The sequence below is a fragment of the Pipistrellus hanaki genome (assembly GCF_964339955.1).
Source record: "Pipistrellus hanaki genome assembly, chromosome: 15".
In the NCBI taxonomy this organism is placed as follows: domain Eukaryota; kingdom Metazoa; phylum Chordata; class Mammalia; order Chiroptera; family Vespertilionidae; genus Pipistrellus; species Pipistrellus hanaki.
This window is the reverse complement of record NC_140517.1, coordinates 25,334,606-25,351,954: the sequence shown is the minus strand read 5'-3', so window position 1 is coordinate 25,351,954 and position 17,349 is coordinate 25,334,606.

Sequence of the window (17,349 nt, the reverse complement as noted above, 5' to 3'; positions counted from 1 at the left end):
GTCTCGGTTTTCTCATCTGCAAAATAGAGATTTTGAAAGCAGCACCCGGTATTGGGGGGTGAAATGAGTTGCTATCTACCAGCTGCTTAAACAGCACCCAATGTGCCCCGTAAGGGTAACTCTCAAGGGCTAGTTCACGTTCCATCGGGTGTTACCTGGGACCTCTTAGGCAGATCCCCAAACTCCCTGCATGTGAGCCTGATGTTTTTACGCAGTGGGTGTAAGAAAGCCCCTCACAGTGACAAGATGAAACCACGCACTTTTCTGGATCAGACATTGGTTCTCTTTCCTTTGGCGGCCACCATCCTGGCCCTAACCTCCTCCCTCATCTTGGATTACACAACCACCTAACCCATTTCTCAGCATGTACTCTCTCCCCCACGCACCTTCCCTCCCGACCCCCATCTGTTCTTCACCGAGCAGCAAGGGGGACTGCAGATGGGACCAGGTCTCCATGCAGAAACGTCCGATGGCTCCATCTTTCCTAGGCGAGAAGTGAAATGTGCACCACGGCCTACAAGGCATGGAGTGGGCTCTCCCCTGCTGCCCACCCATCCTTCCCGACCCTCCCTCCCGAACCATCCCAGGCTGTTGCCTACCACCGTCTAGAATCTTCTCCACCTGGCCAACTCTGCATCCCTCACTTTTTCATTTAAATGTGGCTTTCTAGCCTTGGCCAGTATTACTCAATGGTTAGAGTGTTGATCCGTGCATTCAAGAGTTCTGGGCTTGATTCCTGGTCAAGGACACGTTCCTGGGTTGCAAGTTCAATCCCAGGCCTCAGTTGGGGCATGTGCCAGAGGCAACCAATCGAGGCTTCTCTCTCTCTCTCTCTCTCTCTCTCTCTCTCTCTCTCTCTCTCTCTCTCTCTCTTTCTCTTTTTTTTAAAATATATTTTATTGATTTTTTACAGAGAGGAAGGGAGAGAGATAGAGAGCTAGAAATGTCGATGCTCTCTCTCTCTTTCTCTCTCTCTCTATCTCTCTCTCTCTCCCCCCTCTCTCTCTCCCTTTCTCTCTCTCGCTCTCTCGCTCTCTTACTCTCGCTCTCTCTCTCCCTTTTCTCTTTTCCTCCCCTTCCCTTCCTCCCTCCTTTCTAATCTCTCTCTTAAAAAAAATCAATGGAAAAAGCATCCTCGAGTGAATATTAACAAAAATAAGTAAATAAAAATAAATGCGGTTTTCTAGAGAAGCCTGCTCTGCCCTCAGTAACCTCCCTTTCCTAAGCCTCACCAAGGTCCCTTCATTTCCTCACATGTATCTAATCCCAGCTCATGCTCTCACACTGAGAGGGGTGATTATGTGATGGATGCCCAGCTGCTTTGCTACACTGAAAGCATCCAAGACAGTGACTGTGGTGTCCGGTTGATTGCAGTATCCCAGCCTGTACCTGCACATAGTAGGTGCTTGTACGTACGTACTAAATAAACAGGATGAAAGATGGAGGGAGGGGTATACTCATAAGTAAATAAAGATGCCCGGCACAGAGCATGGCACGGTACATGGCACAAAACATGCTAGCTCTGTTGTTCCAAAAGTTCTACAGTTGATAGACAAAAAACCAGAACTTGGACCCCATCTTCTGTCCAAGACTGTTTTGTTTACCAGTTTCCCAAGTGTTCCAAGTAGTGTCTGGCACATAGTAGGTACTCAGTAAATCTTATGGATTCAAAGTTATGCAATGCATCCTAGGTGTCTATAAATTGGGAAGGCAAGCATATTCCCAAAGGAGTTAGACTCTAGACAGTGTTTCTCACAGTGTGATCCACTGACACACTCGGCGGGTCTGAAAGAACAAAACTGTAATCATGATATACTAAGACATTATTTGCCTTTTTTGCAGTGTTGATCTTTGTACTGATGAACCAAAGGCAGCAGGAAGTAAAACTGCTGAGGCTAAAAGATTAATAAAGGCAATGACACTAGTTGAACTATAGTCAGTGTATTCTTCCCTCACATTTAAAACTCAAAAAAGCTCTGGCCAGTATGGCTCAGTTGGTTGAGCATCATCCCATGCACCCAGAGGTCACCAGTTCGATTCCTGGTCAGGGCACCTGGCAGGATTGCCAGCTCGATGCCCAGTAGAGGGTGTGCAGGAGGAAGCCGATCAATGTTTCTCTTTCTCATTGATGTTTCTCTCTCCCTCTCTTTTCCTCTTTCTCTCTAAAATTGATAAAAACATATCTTTAAAAAAAAAACCTTAAAAGCTAGTTTAATTTGAGAATGTCTTAGATGAAGAGTAGAAATTAATAATTGTATTTAATCCCAACCCTCGGGTACATATTTTATCTTTTTACTATCCTCTGAGATAACATAGAAAGTAAGTAACATGAAACACTTCTGCCAGGCACTGAAGCCAATGCTTGACTCAGGGGAAAGCATGTGGACACTTGCCTGAGTTGTGAGCTGAACAAGCCTTTGTTTTTTTCATGTAACACCATTTTTTCTTCAAAGAATAAGTGACAAAAAAAAAAAAAAACCATATTCAGTCGTGAATATTTGGAAGGCATCTTTCTGAAATGAACACAATAAGCCTGCTGGAACGTCAAAGAAAACAGCTGACAATTTTTTGCCAATGATAAAATGTGCACTTTCAAAGTAAAAATTAGAATTTTGGAAAATCTGTATTCACCACTGCAAGCTTGGAGAATTTTCTAATGTTAATAGTGACAATATTAATCAGTGTAATTTTTAAAATATTGTATAATATTGTGTCAATATTTGTAATATTTGAGCCAATGTTTGCCAGATGACCAGTGCACGATGTTATAAACCATCCATGGGTAGAAGATCTCCTTACAGCACCAGGGAGCCAATAGATTTTCATGTAACAGAAAATGAAAAGTCCACGGACTTCATGTCAGACTCTCCATTGCAACCTGCCTTTAAGAGACTGCTGCTGGTTGTGTTTTGGTGTAATATCAAAGACAAAAAGATACAATTCTCTGGCAAAGCTTGTCAAAATACTCTTCCCTTTTCCAACCACATCTCTGTGTGTGGTTGATTTTTTTTTATATGCTATACTTAAATCAAAACACAGTGCAAGAACTTGAAATACAGAGAAGATATAATAAACACTAGGGACCCAGTGCACAAATTCAAGCACCAGTGGGGTCCCTTGGCCTGGCCTGCAGGATCAGGCTGAAACCAGCTCTTTGACATCCCCCAAGGGGTTCCATATTGGGAGAGGGCACAGAGCAGGTTGAGAGATCCACCAGTGCACAATCTGGACCAGGGAGGGACTCGGGAGGTTGGCCAGCAGGGTAGGGACTGCAGGGGGGGCTCCAGGGCATGTCTGGCCCATCTCACTCAGTCCTGATAGGCTGGACTCAAGCAGCAAGCTAACCTACCAGTTGGAGCCTCTGCCCCCTGGTGGTCGTGCACATCATAGTGAGCGGTTGAGTGGCCTTAGCATATCATTAGCATGTTACACTTCGATTGGTTGAACAGATGACCAGACACTTAGCATATTAGGCTTTTATTATATAGGATAGATCTGTCTCCTATGACTCCAGACAATAAAGAGATGTGCAAAAATGTAAAATAATGCTACTCTTCTCCGTGACTTTTTAAACACATTATCTGTTGTTTTTTAAAATGACTTATTTGGGTTATAGGTATATCATTGCTGTTTTTAAATAAATTAATAAATATGCTAAAATGGTCACCATGTTAAATTCGAATATAGTAAACATAACCCACACAAACCAGACTCTCTGGGGCTCTCAGTCATTTTTAAGACTGCAGAAGGGTTCTGAGACCAGAACATTTGAGAACCACTGCTCAGACTAAGTGCTTCCTGAAATTTCCTCCCAAACTAAACCCCACCTGGGAAATGGTTTCCAAGAGAGGTGTGTGGTCATATAGCTTTTCTGGCTCAACGGATCTCCATTTCCCGAGTATTTAAAAGCCTTCCTAAAATTATTTGCAGAATTTTTTTAGAGCTATAAGAAGGGACAAAACAAAACAGGCCCATTAGCCGGGACCGGTTTGGTTCAGTGGATAGAGCGTCGGCCTGCGGACTGAAAGGTCCGGGGTTCGATTCCGGTCAAGGGCATGTACCTTGGTTGTGGGCACATCCCCAGTGGGGTGGGTGTGCAGAAGGCAGCTGGTCAGTGTTTCTCTCTCATCAGCATTTCTAATTCTCTGTCCCTCTCAATTCCTCTCTGTGTAAAATCAATAAAATATATATTTTTTAATTTAAAGAAAACGGGCCCATTATTCAGAGTGGAAATAGAGTTAAGAAGTTGAGACCGTTTCAAGCAGATCCGTCCATCCCCACCCTGGTATTGGGCGAGAAAAAACTGACTTCTCCTGATTTCTCAGGAAGCCTGCGAAGCCAGGAAAGTGGTGCAAGGCCCGGCTTTTCTCATGACACATCCATGGCTCGGCCTGTGGTCTCGGCTGCAATCATCATGGGAATCGCTTGTCGTATCCTGGCCCCCGTTCATTTCCGTCACCGCTGAAAGCGGGAATTATCCAAGTGGGTGGAAAAAGAAAATGAGAGCAATTTCAGAAACTCGACATGAGATGTAAACAAGATCCCGGCCACCCTCCTGTTTGCTTCTCTCCCAATTTGTTTCCAACACCATGTTGCTCATCCGTGGAGTGACTGGGGCCTGGGCCTGTAAGGCAGGGATGATTTAAAGTGACAGTTGGGGCCCTTTTCGCTGCTGTCTGCAGAACTCCACCTCCCTGAACCGACCCCGTTACAGCCCCTGCTCAATTTCCCACACAGGGCACTGAAAAATGACTCCGCGCACCAGACCGCAAGGGGCTTTTTATCTTAGCTGTCAGCCTGAAATACACTCAAAACTCAGAGCAATTATGGAAACATTTGGATCTCCTGAACTTTTCTCTGCTGGGTTTCTCTCCCAAATAAAACGAAATGAAGCCTGGTTCTTTGGGGATTAATATAAACAAAGATCATAAAGGCATCTAGTGAACGAGGTTCGGGGACAGAGATCACAGGCCATGAATGAACAACGGACTTCACTTGCCTTCCACACAAGAGCGTCATGCATCGTGGGACGGAGGGGGCTGAGGGGGAGGGCCGGGCCATGAATATGGTTAATTCTTCTAATTACAGCCCAGGAAAATGTTGTTCCAGCTCCCCCGCCCCCACCTCCCTCTGTCAATCTACAGCTCAAAGATCCTGAATAATATCAAATGCAAATATCCTTTTAAAAAAAAAAAAAAAAAAAAAAGGAGCTGGTCAGAGGGTCTAGAGAGGGAAGAGGGATTTTTGAAGTATGCACTAAGTCAACAGACCCGCGAGCAGTGGGACAGTGAAATTTCACAGCCAGGCTTTGATCTGGATTTCAGAAAAATGAAGCCATAAATGTAGAGTGTTTTATGAACCCCTAAATAAGAAACTCTTTGTCTTTTATCTAAAATGTCCACTGAGAAAAAAATCAGAGGATTATCTCAATGTCGAGCTCGTTATATTTTATTTGTGGCAGGGTAAAAAGAGAGCACAAAAATATTTACCGAGGTTTATTTTAACTCTAAATAAACTAAACATTGTTTTAAAGTATATATATATATATATATATATATATATATATATATATATATATATATATATTTCATACACACACAAGCGCGTGTGTGTGTGTGTGTGTGTGTTTTCAAATGGTTTAAATGGACAAATCCATCAGCCCCACTAGGTAGAAGTGAATGCATTTTCTTGCTGAAATTGAAATTTCCCCTCTGAGGCTGCCACGACCTCTATGAGCGTTTTTCTGTCGTCAGCTCCGCAGGTGAAAATGCTCCCTCCAGGTAGCCAGCTGCCCACCGCGCATCCCGGTCGATGTCCCTGGGCGTCAGTCGCCTTGGTTTGCACCCTGAGAGAAATGACCTGGGGCCTCGTCAGCCTGCAGTTTCTGTGCTCTCAAATGTCTTCTTTTTAAAGAGGGAGTGGGAGAGAGACAGACTTCTAAACCAAGTGCCTATACAGACCGCTCTCCTTAAAGAAGGGGCAGCCTTCACTCCTTGACAAAGACGGGAGCTGGGAGCTACCTGTCTGCTCAGCTGTGTCTCACCGGAGCCAGGAGGCAGGACAGGAAGAAGCTGCCAGGGGAGGCTCCAGTGGCCACAGCTGGAGTCAGTCTTTTGCCCGAGCAGGGGGTGCTCAGGGCACCTGCCTCAGGGCGTGGCTGAGGCGCCAGGTGAGATTATGCAGTTGTGCTCAGTCCACAATGGGGTCTCTCAGTGAGGGCCCATGTGAGCCTTCCTTGACTTCCATCTGGGACGGGGAAATGGGTGTCTTAGAGCTGTCCTCAGGAAGCAAAGCCACTTTTAGGTGTGCTTGCTCAGAGAAAACAGGGCGCCCTCTATGCGGACACAGTGTCTGCTCAATGTTTTCCCACCGCACAGAGCTCCATTCCTGGAGAATGACTCGGAGCTAAGATGTTTTTTCATAGAAATGACGCCTCTCTTCACAGCCACCCTGTGAAGCAGACAGGCCATCAGGGGAATTTCATTTACAGATAAGAAGACAAGCTGGGAGCACCCAGTGACTTGTCCGGGTGCTGGCCACGATGAGTCTCTAATGCAAACCTTGGGGTCCCCAAACTCATTCCAAAATCCTCAGGGTTTTCATTGCTTTCTTTCCCTGGAATTCTGTGGTCTCCTCCTCAGTGAAAAGTAAAACACCCACTTTCTGAAAAGTCTTGCCCATTTCATGTTTGAATATCCTGCTATTTTGGCAAATAATGGAAATTTAATTTTTAAAATATAAATATATATTTTTACTGAGTTCAGGGAGAGAAATGGAAACATCAGTGATGAGAGAGAATCTCTGATCAGCTGCCTCCTGCACGCCCCCTACTGGGGATTGAGCCCACAACCCTGGCATGTGCCTTGATTGGGAATCGAACCTGTGGCCTCCTGGTTCATAGGTCAATACTCAATAACCAAGCCATACCAGCCTGGCTGGGAATTTATTTTTTAAGTTTCACCTAATATCTTTTCAACATCATGTGATAATATCAGAAGTTAGAAGTGATACTGTGGTGTGTGTTTTTATTTATTTTATATTAAATATTCATAATAAAAAAGAACCATCAATGAGGCCTGGCCAGTGTGGCTCAGCTGGTTGAATGTCATCCTGTGCACCAAAACATGACCAATTCGATTCCTAGTCAGGGCACAAGGCCATGTTGCAGGTTTAACAATCCCTAGGCGGGGTGTTGGAGTGTGTGGAGAAGGCAACAGATCAATTCTCTCTCTCTCTCTCTCTCTCTCTCTCTCTCTCTCTCTCTCTCTCTCTCTCTCTCTCTCTCTTCCCTCTCTCTCCATCTCCCTCTTCCTTCCACTCTCTCTAAAACCAAATTTAAAAAAGAACCATCAATGAGAATCCCTTGCAGTCACTCAATTTTTTACACATTTATGACCATTTTTACTGCTGAAGTGCTTACTAGTATACTTCTGCCCCTCTGTTAGCTGGATATTATCTGATATTTTGTAAGTTAATCCCAAATCTTCAAGGATCCAATGAACTAATAATAATGATAACTTACATGATAGATGCCATCACAATCCAAAAGCCATCAGCACCTTATGCTCATCATTTCTTTCATCCTCTCTGAATCCAGCACCTGTCAGAGTACTTGCTGCACAGCAGATGCTCAAAAACCACCAGCCACCTGCCTTTTTCCCCTGGAGTTCATCCTCGCTGACAGGTGCACTGGGCCCGTTGGCAGGTGAGCAAGCTGGGAATAGAAGAGTTTACATAACTTCTTCGGGGTCATGTAGCCAGTATTTAGGCCCAAAGGACACATTCGTTCCATGCCACCTCTTGCCTGTAAAGTTAGCAAAGAGGCCATGGGGGGAGGTGAGAGCAGATCCTAGGAAGATGAAAATACCACCAGAAAATGGAAAGGAGTGAAAAGGTGGTCTGAAAAAATTGCCCAGGGAAGAAGGAATCCTTATCCCCAGGTACCTCCTCCTCTGCACACGGGAGCTTGAGCTCATAAATGTGCCAAGTTGGGCTTTGAGATTCGAGAGGCAGACACCTGGATGCTCCGGGATGCTTTGATCCTACTGGATCCAAGGTAACTCCTCCCTGTATGAACTCACCTCCATGGAACCCTCCCAGCCTATGTGCACCTGGCTTCCATCTCCCACCGACTCCAACCAGCCTCAGCACATGCCAGGAAGACCTGGACCCTTCCTCTTGGTCCTGCGTGGTGCTATTTTGTCCATTTCCACAGTTGTCCCATTTGCCAGGGAAGGTTGCTTCCTTCCATCTCCTTTCTCAGAGTGCTTTGCCCATGGTTCACTCAGTAGAGGTGAGGGTATGCTAGTCCTGCAGGTCACAACACACTAGTGGCTCACAAAGTCAGTGTAATGGGTGACAATCAACTTTTAAAAGAGTAGAACAAGATAGGATAGGATAGAATAGAATAGAATAGAATAGAATAGAATAGAATAGAAGACATTTCACGTGGTAAGAAGAGGCATCGTTTTTTTAAAACATTTGTGTCCATTGTGCATGTGTGTGCAGGCATGGGAGTGTGTCCTGCCTGGTGCATTAGTCAGAATATGCTATGTTGCTGTAATAAAGAGACCCAAAATACCATAGTTTAACAAGATGGAATGTATCTCCCGCTCCTGCACAAGTTGAAAAGTGGGCAGGTGGCCAGGGTTAGTGGTATTCTATGGGATAATCCAGACACCCAGCTTCTTTCCACTTTGTTGCTCCTCCCCTGTGTGTTCCCCTCAGCATGGCCTGAGCTGGCCCACATCCTCAGAGCTGCATACAGTAACCCATAAAGAGGAAGTTAAAGGCAAGCACTTTGCTTTTCTAAGGGCACTTGGCACAATTTCCTCTCAGATCCTATTGGCCAGAACTTAGTCTCAAGATCACACCTACTTGCTAGGAGAGACTGATGGGAAATGTAGTCTTCCAGCTGAGCCATCAGGCACCCACTAAAACTTGGGAGGGTCCATTACCAAAATCAAGAAAGGAAGAATAGAGGCCAGGTAGCATTCCCCACCACCCCGGATAACCAAGTACCATAAATGACTTCTTATCTAGTAAAAAATTAGGAAAGTTTGATTTTTCATCCTAGTTAGCAAACCATGGCCTCCTTAGCCCTCAGTGTTTTGTGAAGTAAGATGAGGGCATGGTACCCAGGTCCTGAATCACAGTGCTCCTCAGAGTCTGAGATGAGGTCAGGAATGGGAACTGTCTTAGAAAAGTGAAGGATGTCCTCTAACAGAATACAGGAGTATTCTCTTCAACTTCCCCTTCTGCTGTCAATTAACCACACCTACTTGGGTGAGTTTCTTCCCCGCCAGTTCTCAGCTTTCACTCTAACACCGGAGAGAATTGGGTTCCGTGGTCTTCAAGATCTGACATCTTTTAATCTCCTTTTTTTTTCCCTACCCTGAGTCTTCCCTATCTGGTCCAATGTTAGTCAACTATAATTTTAAACAAATGAGCTGGAATATCATCAGAATGTTGTCGTCTCTCCATAAATGCCATAAGTGCACTGAAGAGGAGTCAGAAATGTCTACCAGTGTTTGTGTTTAACATTATCACAATGAGGCCTGGTTTGTGGCTGAGTTTGCTGATGTGGAGTCACTGAGGAGGGAAAAGACAAACACTGAAATATTTTACAACACACACACACACACACACACACACACACACACATGCACATGCACACGCACACCCACACACTTGCTTATTGGGTGACTGACAGAGGACCTCATTTCCAAACCTCAGTGGTATTTAAGATAGAGATTGGAATGAGGTGGCTTTTTCAACGAATGGCCATGTGTGAAGAATGCATCCTTGCCAACCCCTTTCTAGCTATCTCCAAGGTCACTCCCAAAGCCAGTCCAAGACCAGTTCAGCAAAGAGCCATCAACCAACATTTCCAACAAAAGGCAATGACTTTGGTTTCTCTGCCATGTCATTATACCTTGAAATTGAGCACTTGACATGCTGTTCTTGAAATGTACAACTTTTAGCTAATTAGAAGGCTAAAAAAATGCAACTTAATGAATTCAAGACTTGTTTATGCTAACCTGCCAAGGCGTTTGGCAATGAAAAAGTGTGATTTGGTGAACATCTGATTACAGGCCGTGTGGAATTCCATATGCAGAGGCTGGGTTGGATCCGATTTTTATTGAACTGTTGTCTAGAATGTGAACTAATTTCCGACTACCTCATAAGGACTTCTAAGCAGGGCTGACAAAGGATTTATCATCATTATCGCTCTGGCCAGCACCGTGATTATAAGTGATGCATGTGTAAATTGTGTTTATAAAGTTTCCGAGTCACAATTAAAACATGCTGTAATTTTCTCCCTTTTCCCTTTTTTCCTCCTAGTGATGACTTGCTTTAAAAAACTTCCCTTTTTTCCTCACTCAAATTAATACCTGCCAGAGATTTCCTTTGGATAGAACAGACTCCCAGCACATACCCACACACATTCTTAGGAAACTTTGATCTGCCATTTTTTCAAGCCTGCCCCTTAGAAAGCAGTTTAGCTATCAATACTTTACATAACCCTTCTTTTCAAAACCACAAACTGAAAGTAATTTGCAAATGCCATTCAATGCTCCATTCTTTTTCTTGCTTAGCGCCACACAATTTTCAAATCATAGAGTACAGTGAGAACACGTCTAAGGAAAGGAACAAAATGGGGTTCAGAGAGAGGGAAAGAAAAAAAAGGGAGTATGTTAAGAGTGGGGATAAAAATATCACCAAAATATGTGTACCCTGTTTGTTGGGAATAAAGTTCTATAGGTATCTACTAGAGTAAACTTAAGTTATGATGTTATACAAAACTTCCATATATGTGTTATTTTTGTCTGTTTGAGCTCTCGGGGTCTCAAGGATGTGTTTAACAATCTCCAACTAGTGAACACTTGATGTTTTTCCTACAGTATTTCTCCTCATAATGCTTCTAGTGTGAATTCATTGGCAGAATCATAGATTTTTTTTTAATTATTGATTGATCGGGGGGGGGGGGAGAGAGAGAGAGAGAGAGAGAGAGAGAGAGAGAGAGAGAGAAGAGAGAGATTTGTTGCTCCACTTATTTATGCATTCATTGGTTGCTTCTTGTATGTGTCCTGACTGGAGATTCAACCTTGGCATATCGGGACACAGCTCTAACCAACTGAGCTACTCAACCAAGGCTATCATTGATTTTTTTTTTTTCTTCTTCAAGAAAACAACTCAAAAAGAAAATATACAGTTTAAGAAAAGCAAAACCTAGGAAGAGAAAGTGCCATCCATAGAATCGGACAACACTAGTGACCCAAACCCTGACATACCTGAGACCCCTGAGGGTAGCACAGAGCCTCCACCCTCAGTATCACAGCTCCCTGGCCCACATCTGAAGGCTTCCCTTCAGATCAAGAGCAGCCAGTTCATTGGCTTCAAGTAGCCAATGATGTGACTTGACACCGGTGGGTGAACTGGACCAATCAGAAGCCCTCTGTGAGGAAAGCGGAAGAGGCTATACCCTTGCAAGAGGCCTCCCTAGGTGGCACTGCAGCACAGCGACGTGATAAGGAGGGATGCAGAGATCGAAGGCATCTTCCCCTGGACCATGCATTTTATGGGGCAGGATTGTGTTTGCTTAGTGGACTTGTATGATTGGTTTAAGTTTTCATGTTAGAAATCCTGAGGGTTTTGGAAAGCCAAAGCCATGAGGAAGCAGAAAACCTCAAGGCAAAGAAAATATACCCGCAGTGGAGAGCAGAACAGCAGAACAGAAAGTCACCCAGGCCCTAGGTCCCATCTCCCTGGACACCTACAGGGAGATCCACAGTAGCCGGGGCCTGCTCCATGCTGCCCTTCCAGCCCCTTCCTGTCCCAGGTCACATGCAGCCATAAAGGGAACCCCTTTCCATAAAGTGTTCCCAATGAGCCCCTGCTCCCTGTACCTGCAAGCAGAACCTACTCACAGATCAACTGTGGGCCCTCGCTTTTCCCACACTGTGCATGCTCTTCTCCCCACCACTCCCGGGGCCCCAGGGACACCCAAGAGGAGCATCAAGGCACCATTACCTGAGAGGGCATGACATCTCACAGAGTGGGGGAAAAAAGAATAGAGAAGTTTTTACCCTAAAACCTCTGCTAAAATGTGAAACCTTTTCCCTAAGAGGCACCTCCTGGGCCTATAGATGAACCCCTCGCCCACCTTCTCTGCCTTCCCGCTCCCCCTGCAATCTTTACCTTATTGTGTATCTTAGAGGCCCAGCACCAGTTCTCACCAAGATAACCTCCTGTCTGAAGTACACCCAAGATTGCCCCATTGGTGTCTGGCTCCTGGTAGGAGGTGATATGTATTAAAGCACAAAGATCCCATTTCCTCTAATGTAAATGGAATATTAAGAGTTCCTGCTCATGCATGGGACTCAGTATTGGGAGCCATCACTAGCCATGATTCAGAATTAGCCTCTGCTTAGGCAGGGGTGGTGAACGCCAGCCAAGGGCCTTATAAGGCCCAAGAATCACTTGGTCTCATCCTGCTAAGGCTTTAGGGTGAGTTAATTATATGTTGGACCAAATATAGCAGGCTAATTTTTAATATATATTTTTATTGATTTCAGAGAGGAAGGGAAAAGGAGAAAGATAGAAACATCAATGATGAGAGAGAATCATTGACTCTCCTGCATGCCCCCCACTAGGGATCAAGCCCAGAACCCTGGCATGTACCCTGACCGGGAATTGAACCGTGACCTTCTGGTTCATAGGTGGATGCTCAACCACTGAGCCATGCTGGCCAGGCAAATATAGCAGGCTAATTTTTAAGTTGATCATTTTGTATAGCCCACAGATGATGTTATAAATATCCAAATGGCCCTTGGCAGAGAAAAGGTTCCCCACCCCTGGCTTAGGAGACCATGAACGGCAAATGTGTGTATCCAGTGATTATTTCTGTGTCCTAGTCCCCTCCCTCCCATGCCTGGCTACATGGTCATGCTCTGTGAGGGTAGGGACTCTGTTTAGCTCAGTTCATCCATTATTGATGCTTTACCCAGGAAGCTCCTACCTGTGGCCTGTAGCCACTGCTCTTGTTTTTCTGTACCCCAGCTCCTGGCCTGAGACAGGTACCCAGGCAGGAACCATGGCTGAGCATGCTGTCCCCAAGGTCTAGTAATCGTGCTGTTCCCCTGGGCCCCTGGCCATGCTTGTCAGAGGACAGACTTGCCATCCATCACCCTCATGCAGTGCCTGTCATCAAAGACTGAGGCCGGAGGAGCAGCACACTCCACACCCAGCAGCCTGCTGTGCCTCCATCGGAGGCACAGCCTCCAGTGCCTCCGATGAGAGTCCCAGAGGTTGAGCATGCTGAGTCCCCATCCAGGAATGTCCAGTGGCGAGAAGAGATGAGCCTGACCTTTCCTCCCCAAGGTCCTGCTGTCTGGACCAAGTCTGAGAAGCCAAAGGACAGAGCGTGGCCCCTGGGACCTCAGCTGAGAGCAAGCACTCTGACCCACTGGCACGGGCCACTCCTCCTTCTGCCGGAAGAACAAGGAGAGCAGCTGTCAGTGACATGCCAGGTTCTAACCAGTGGCAGGGGCGCCCTCAACAGTTAAAGGATCGCTTCTGAGAGGAGTATGTCCTAGGATTGTCCCACCAAGGGGCCCAAAAGCTGAGCCATGGACTCCCAACTCCTATCCCGCCTGATTGCAGGCTGCTCCTGAGGGCAGTGGCTCCATGCCCTTTGACCTGTCCTGGGCATGGGCAGAGAATATCCTCAGACAGTCCAAGAAATGCAGACAGCCACTGGCGTGTGTGGGACGTCTGCCTCTGACCTTCAGGTGTACTCCGCCCTGTCTCACCCAGCGTGCCCAGTGGGAAGGGCCTCAGCTGCCCACGGTGGTAAACCACTCATGAAGGAATCCTTTATTGTCTTTCTCGCTTCCCTGTCTCCCTCCCAACAGACCAGCCGTACAAGTCCATGGCTCAGGCCCTGCCTCAGGGAGGTCCAAGCTAAGACAGAGCTGAACAATAATAACCTTTGGGAGCGAGAGCTCTGCGTCCTGAGGTCCCAACTGAATGCAAGTTTCCTGTCCTACTTGAGTCATGTGACCTTGGGCAGGGAGGTCTTTTAATCACATTTTTTTCATTTGTGAAATTGTTGTAATAATGGCACCGCTCTCCTGTGTCGACCTCAGGATTGACCTAGTGTGAATGTAGAAAAGGCTTAGAGCATACGTGTCCAGGAACCAAGCAGCACACACAGGCAGCTGCTATTTTTTGTGCATGTAGTCCGGTTTCCTAGCCAGTCGAAGCCGCAGTTTGCACATTTGCAAATAGGAGAATAATTAGTGACAAATGCCAATACAATACTTGCTAAGAACCCACACAGAGGAGGAACTCAATCAATATCAATATCAATCTGCTGTGATAAGAATGCTGATTGAGCCCGGCCAGTATGGCTCAGCAGTTGAGTGTTGTCCCAGGAACCAGGGGGTCACCAGTTCGATTCTCAGTCAAGGAACATGCCTGGGTTTCGGGCTCAGTCTCCAGAATGGAGTGTACAGTAGGCAGCTGATGGATAGTATTCCTCTCTCATTAATGTTTCTATTTCTCTATCCCTCTCCCTTCCTCTCTCTTTCTCTAAAAATCAATAAAAACCTATTTAAAAAAAAAAAGAATGCTGATTAATAGGCATAATCTCTTATCCTGTGTGACTGACATCCAGGCCACCCTGTACTGCTGCCTGAATAACAACACACCACGGAGCTGAGCAAAGGCAGCCCAGACGTGCACAGACTGGCCACCCCCGCCGCTGTCGCACACAGACGCCAAGGCCACGAGTCCTTGCGGTGAGCCCCCACTCCTGAGTGTCCCCATGAGTGCAGGAATATGCCAAATTGCTCAGGGCACCTAGAGGTGAAGCTGCCAGCAAACCTGTGCTCTAAGCCCTTTCTATATTTGGTCTGTTGCCTCCGGAGCATCAGTCCAGAGCACTTTGGGCCAAGGTGGGGTCACTGGGTGAGACCCCTGACAGACAACGCGGAGGAGGGGTGATGGGAGCCTCTCCACCTGGGACACAGGCTATAAGGAGGAGGGCCCGCTTCTCAATACAAACCCACCCCCCAAAGGGGCCACAGGTAGGGTCTATGCTCCAGGTCCTGTCGCATCAGCCCTGCCCAAAGACCCATTTCTCTATTGGGTGGCTGCCCCAGGAGCCCTGGTCCTGGCACTGGCCACCCCGCAGCCCCAGAGCCCCCACTTCTCTCCTCTATCAGGAAAACAAACCCACTTATACTTGCAGTAATAATAGGTACTTCCTCCAGAAGAAATTGAATAGAGGGAGTGGTTACACCACTGATGCTAGCTGAGAAGCTAGCCATGAGGGGACTGTGAGCAACCTGGACATCACGAGCAGCCAGGGGCAGCCACCACTAAGGAGGAGGTTCCCTGCCCAGGGCCAAGGCAGCCAGTTGGAGCCAGGACCCTGGCGGAGTCAGCAGCGGGAGCAGGACCTTGGGGTAAGAGGCTGGAAGCACAGAGAGGCTCAGATGGAGGAAAGTGAGGTGAGAGAGCCTCTTCCATGTCCCACCCTCACTCTCTGGTCTTGGCCAGGGCTCCTCAATGGCAAACCTATGGCAGCCATGTGCAAGGCCCCTGGAGGTGTTTTCAGAGAGGAAGGGAAGGAGCAGGGGCTGGAGCTGAGAACCAGGATGGCCAATTCTCTCCTCCCAAGGGTTACTCACCGTCACTCCCTGTGAAAAAGAAGAAGAAGAAGAAGAAGAAGAAGAAGGAGGAGGAGGAGGAGGAGGAGGAGGAGGAGGAGGAGGAGGAGGAGGAGGAGGAGGAGATAAAGGAGAAAAAGAAGAAGAAGAAGAAGAAGAAGAAGAAGAAGAAGAAGAAGAAGAAGAAGAAGAAGAAGAAGAAGAAGAAGAAGAAGAAGAAGGAGAAGGAGGAGGAGGAGGAGGAGGAGGAGGAGGAGGAGGAGGAGGAGGAGAAGGAGATGGAGATGAAGGAGAAGGAGATGAAGAGGAAGACGAAGAAGAAGAAGAAGAAGAAGAAGAAGAAGAAGAAGAAGAAGAAGAAGAAGAAGAAGAAGAAGAAGAAGAAGAAGAAGTCCCTTTTCCCCCAGGGGTACCTAGGGATCTGTGTTCCTTTTCTGGGAAAGATCCTCCCTACCCTGCAGCAAAGCTGGCAACTTCCTTCTCTGAAGAGCCCATTGACCTTCACTGCAGGATAAAACACCTTCTTATTCCCTCCAGATTAGTCCTCGCATTTCCTGCTAAGTCTCTTCCTTCTTCTCTAATGGTCAGCCACTTACCAGAAAGATGAATAAGAGTACTTTAAGCCACATAAAAACCTGTACAGTTACCCACAACTGCTCAGATGGTGCTGCAAAGGCCACCCATGAGCCAACAATGGACCACCAACTACCCAGAAGGCTTGGGTGAGCAGTCAGAGATGGGACAAAGCCATGCCACAGCGGCTCCCCCAGGCCCATAACCCAGCCTTCTCTTCCTCCCCAGCTGCGCTCTCCCCCTTCTCGCATAGCTTGGAAGTCGACTTCCCTGGATGGGGTTCAAACATCTATACATTTTTATCAGCTTTTTAAAAATGGAAGTTAAACGTCTAATGGGATCGCCGAGTAGAGATTGAACGGTTCCAGGGGAGGAAGTAATATGGGATAAAAAGGGGGGTGTTCAGTTTCAAAGACTTCTAATGGAACCTTGGAGAAGGCTCTCTTAGAAAGCACTTGTCTCGGATTGCCAAGTTTTATTATGGATATCTGGTCAGAAAAAGAAGTGAAAATGTCAAGTAGAACAAGAAATGAGGGTGACCGAGGACTTTCATGGTAGGAGGAAATGTTTAACTAAATGCATTATTCATTTCTCGTTGACGTAAATGCCAGGGGCTTTAGCTCATAGTGCGGGGCTGGCAGTAACGTCCAGGCCCGACAGAGCTATGCAGTTACACGTCTTTTCCCCTTTGTAATCTTTGTTAAAGAGTTCTGGTCTTGAGGGGTCTTTTGGCTGAGGGCAAACGCTCTGTCCCCTCTAGGGAAACTGCCTTTTTGCTTGACAGAAAAATGGAAATGGTAACTTAATAGAACTTTGGTTTCTCTGGTTACCAGGACTTAGTGAGCCTTTAATCTCCACTGAATGTACCCAGTCCCCTGGGATTGGGTGGGAGGTCTTTGAGTCAGTGAAAAGTTCACTGTGGTTTTGACATGGGCCTGCTATTTCTTGCGGCTCCATCAGGGATTCTGTGAGAGAGCCATTCTTGAAATCAGACAGAAATGCCTTCCTTTTTCTTTCTGACGGTGACATACAACAGCAATTCCTCCTTCTTATCTGATGTGTTTCAAATGCTGTAGTTACTGCAAACTATTTCCCTAAT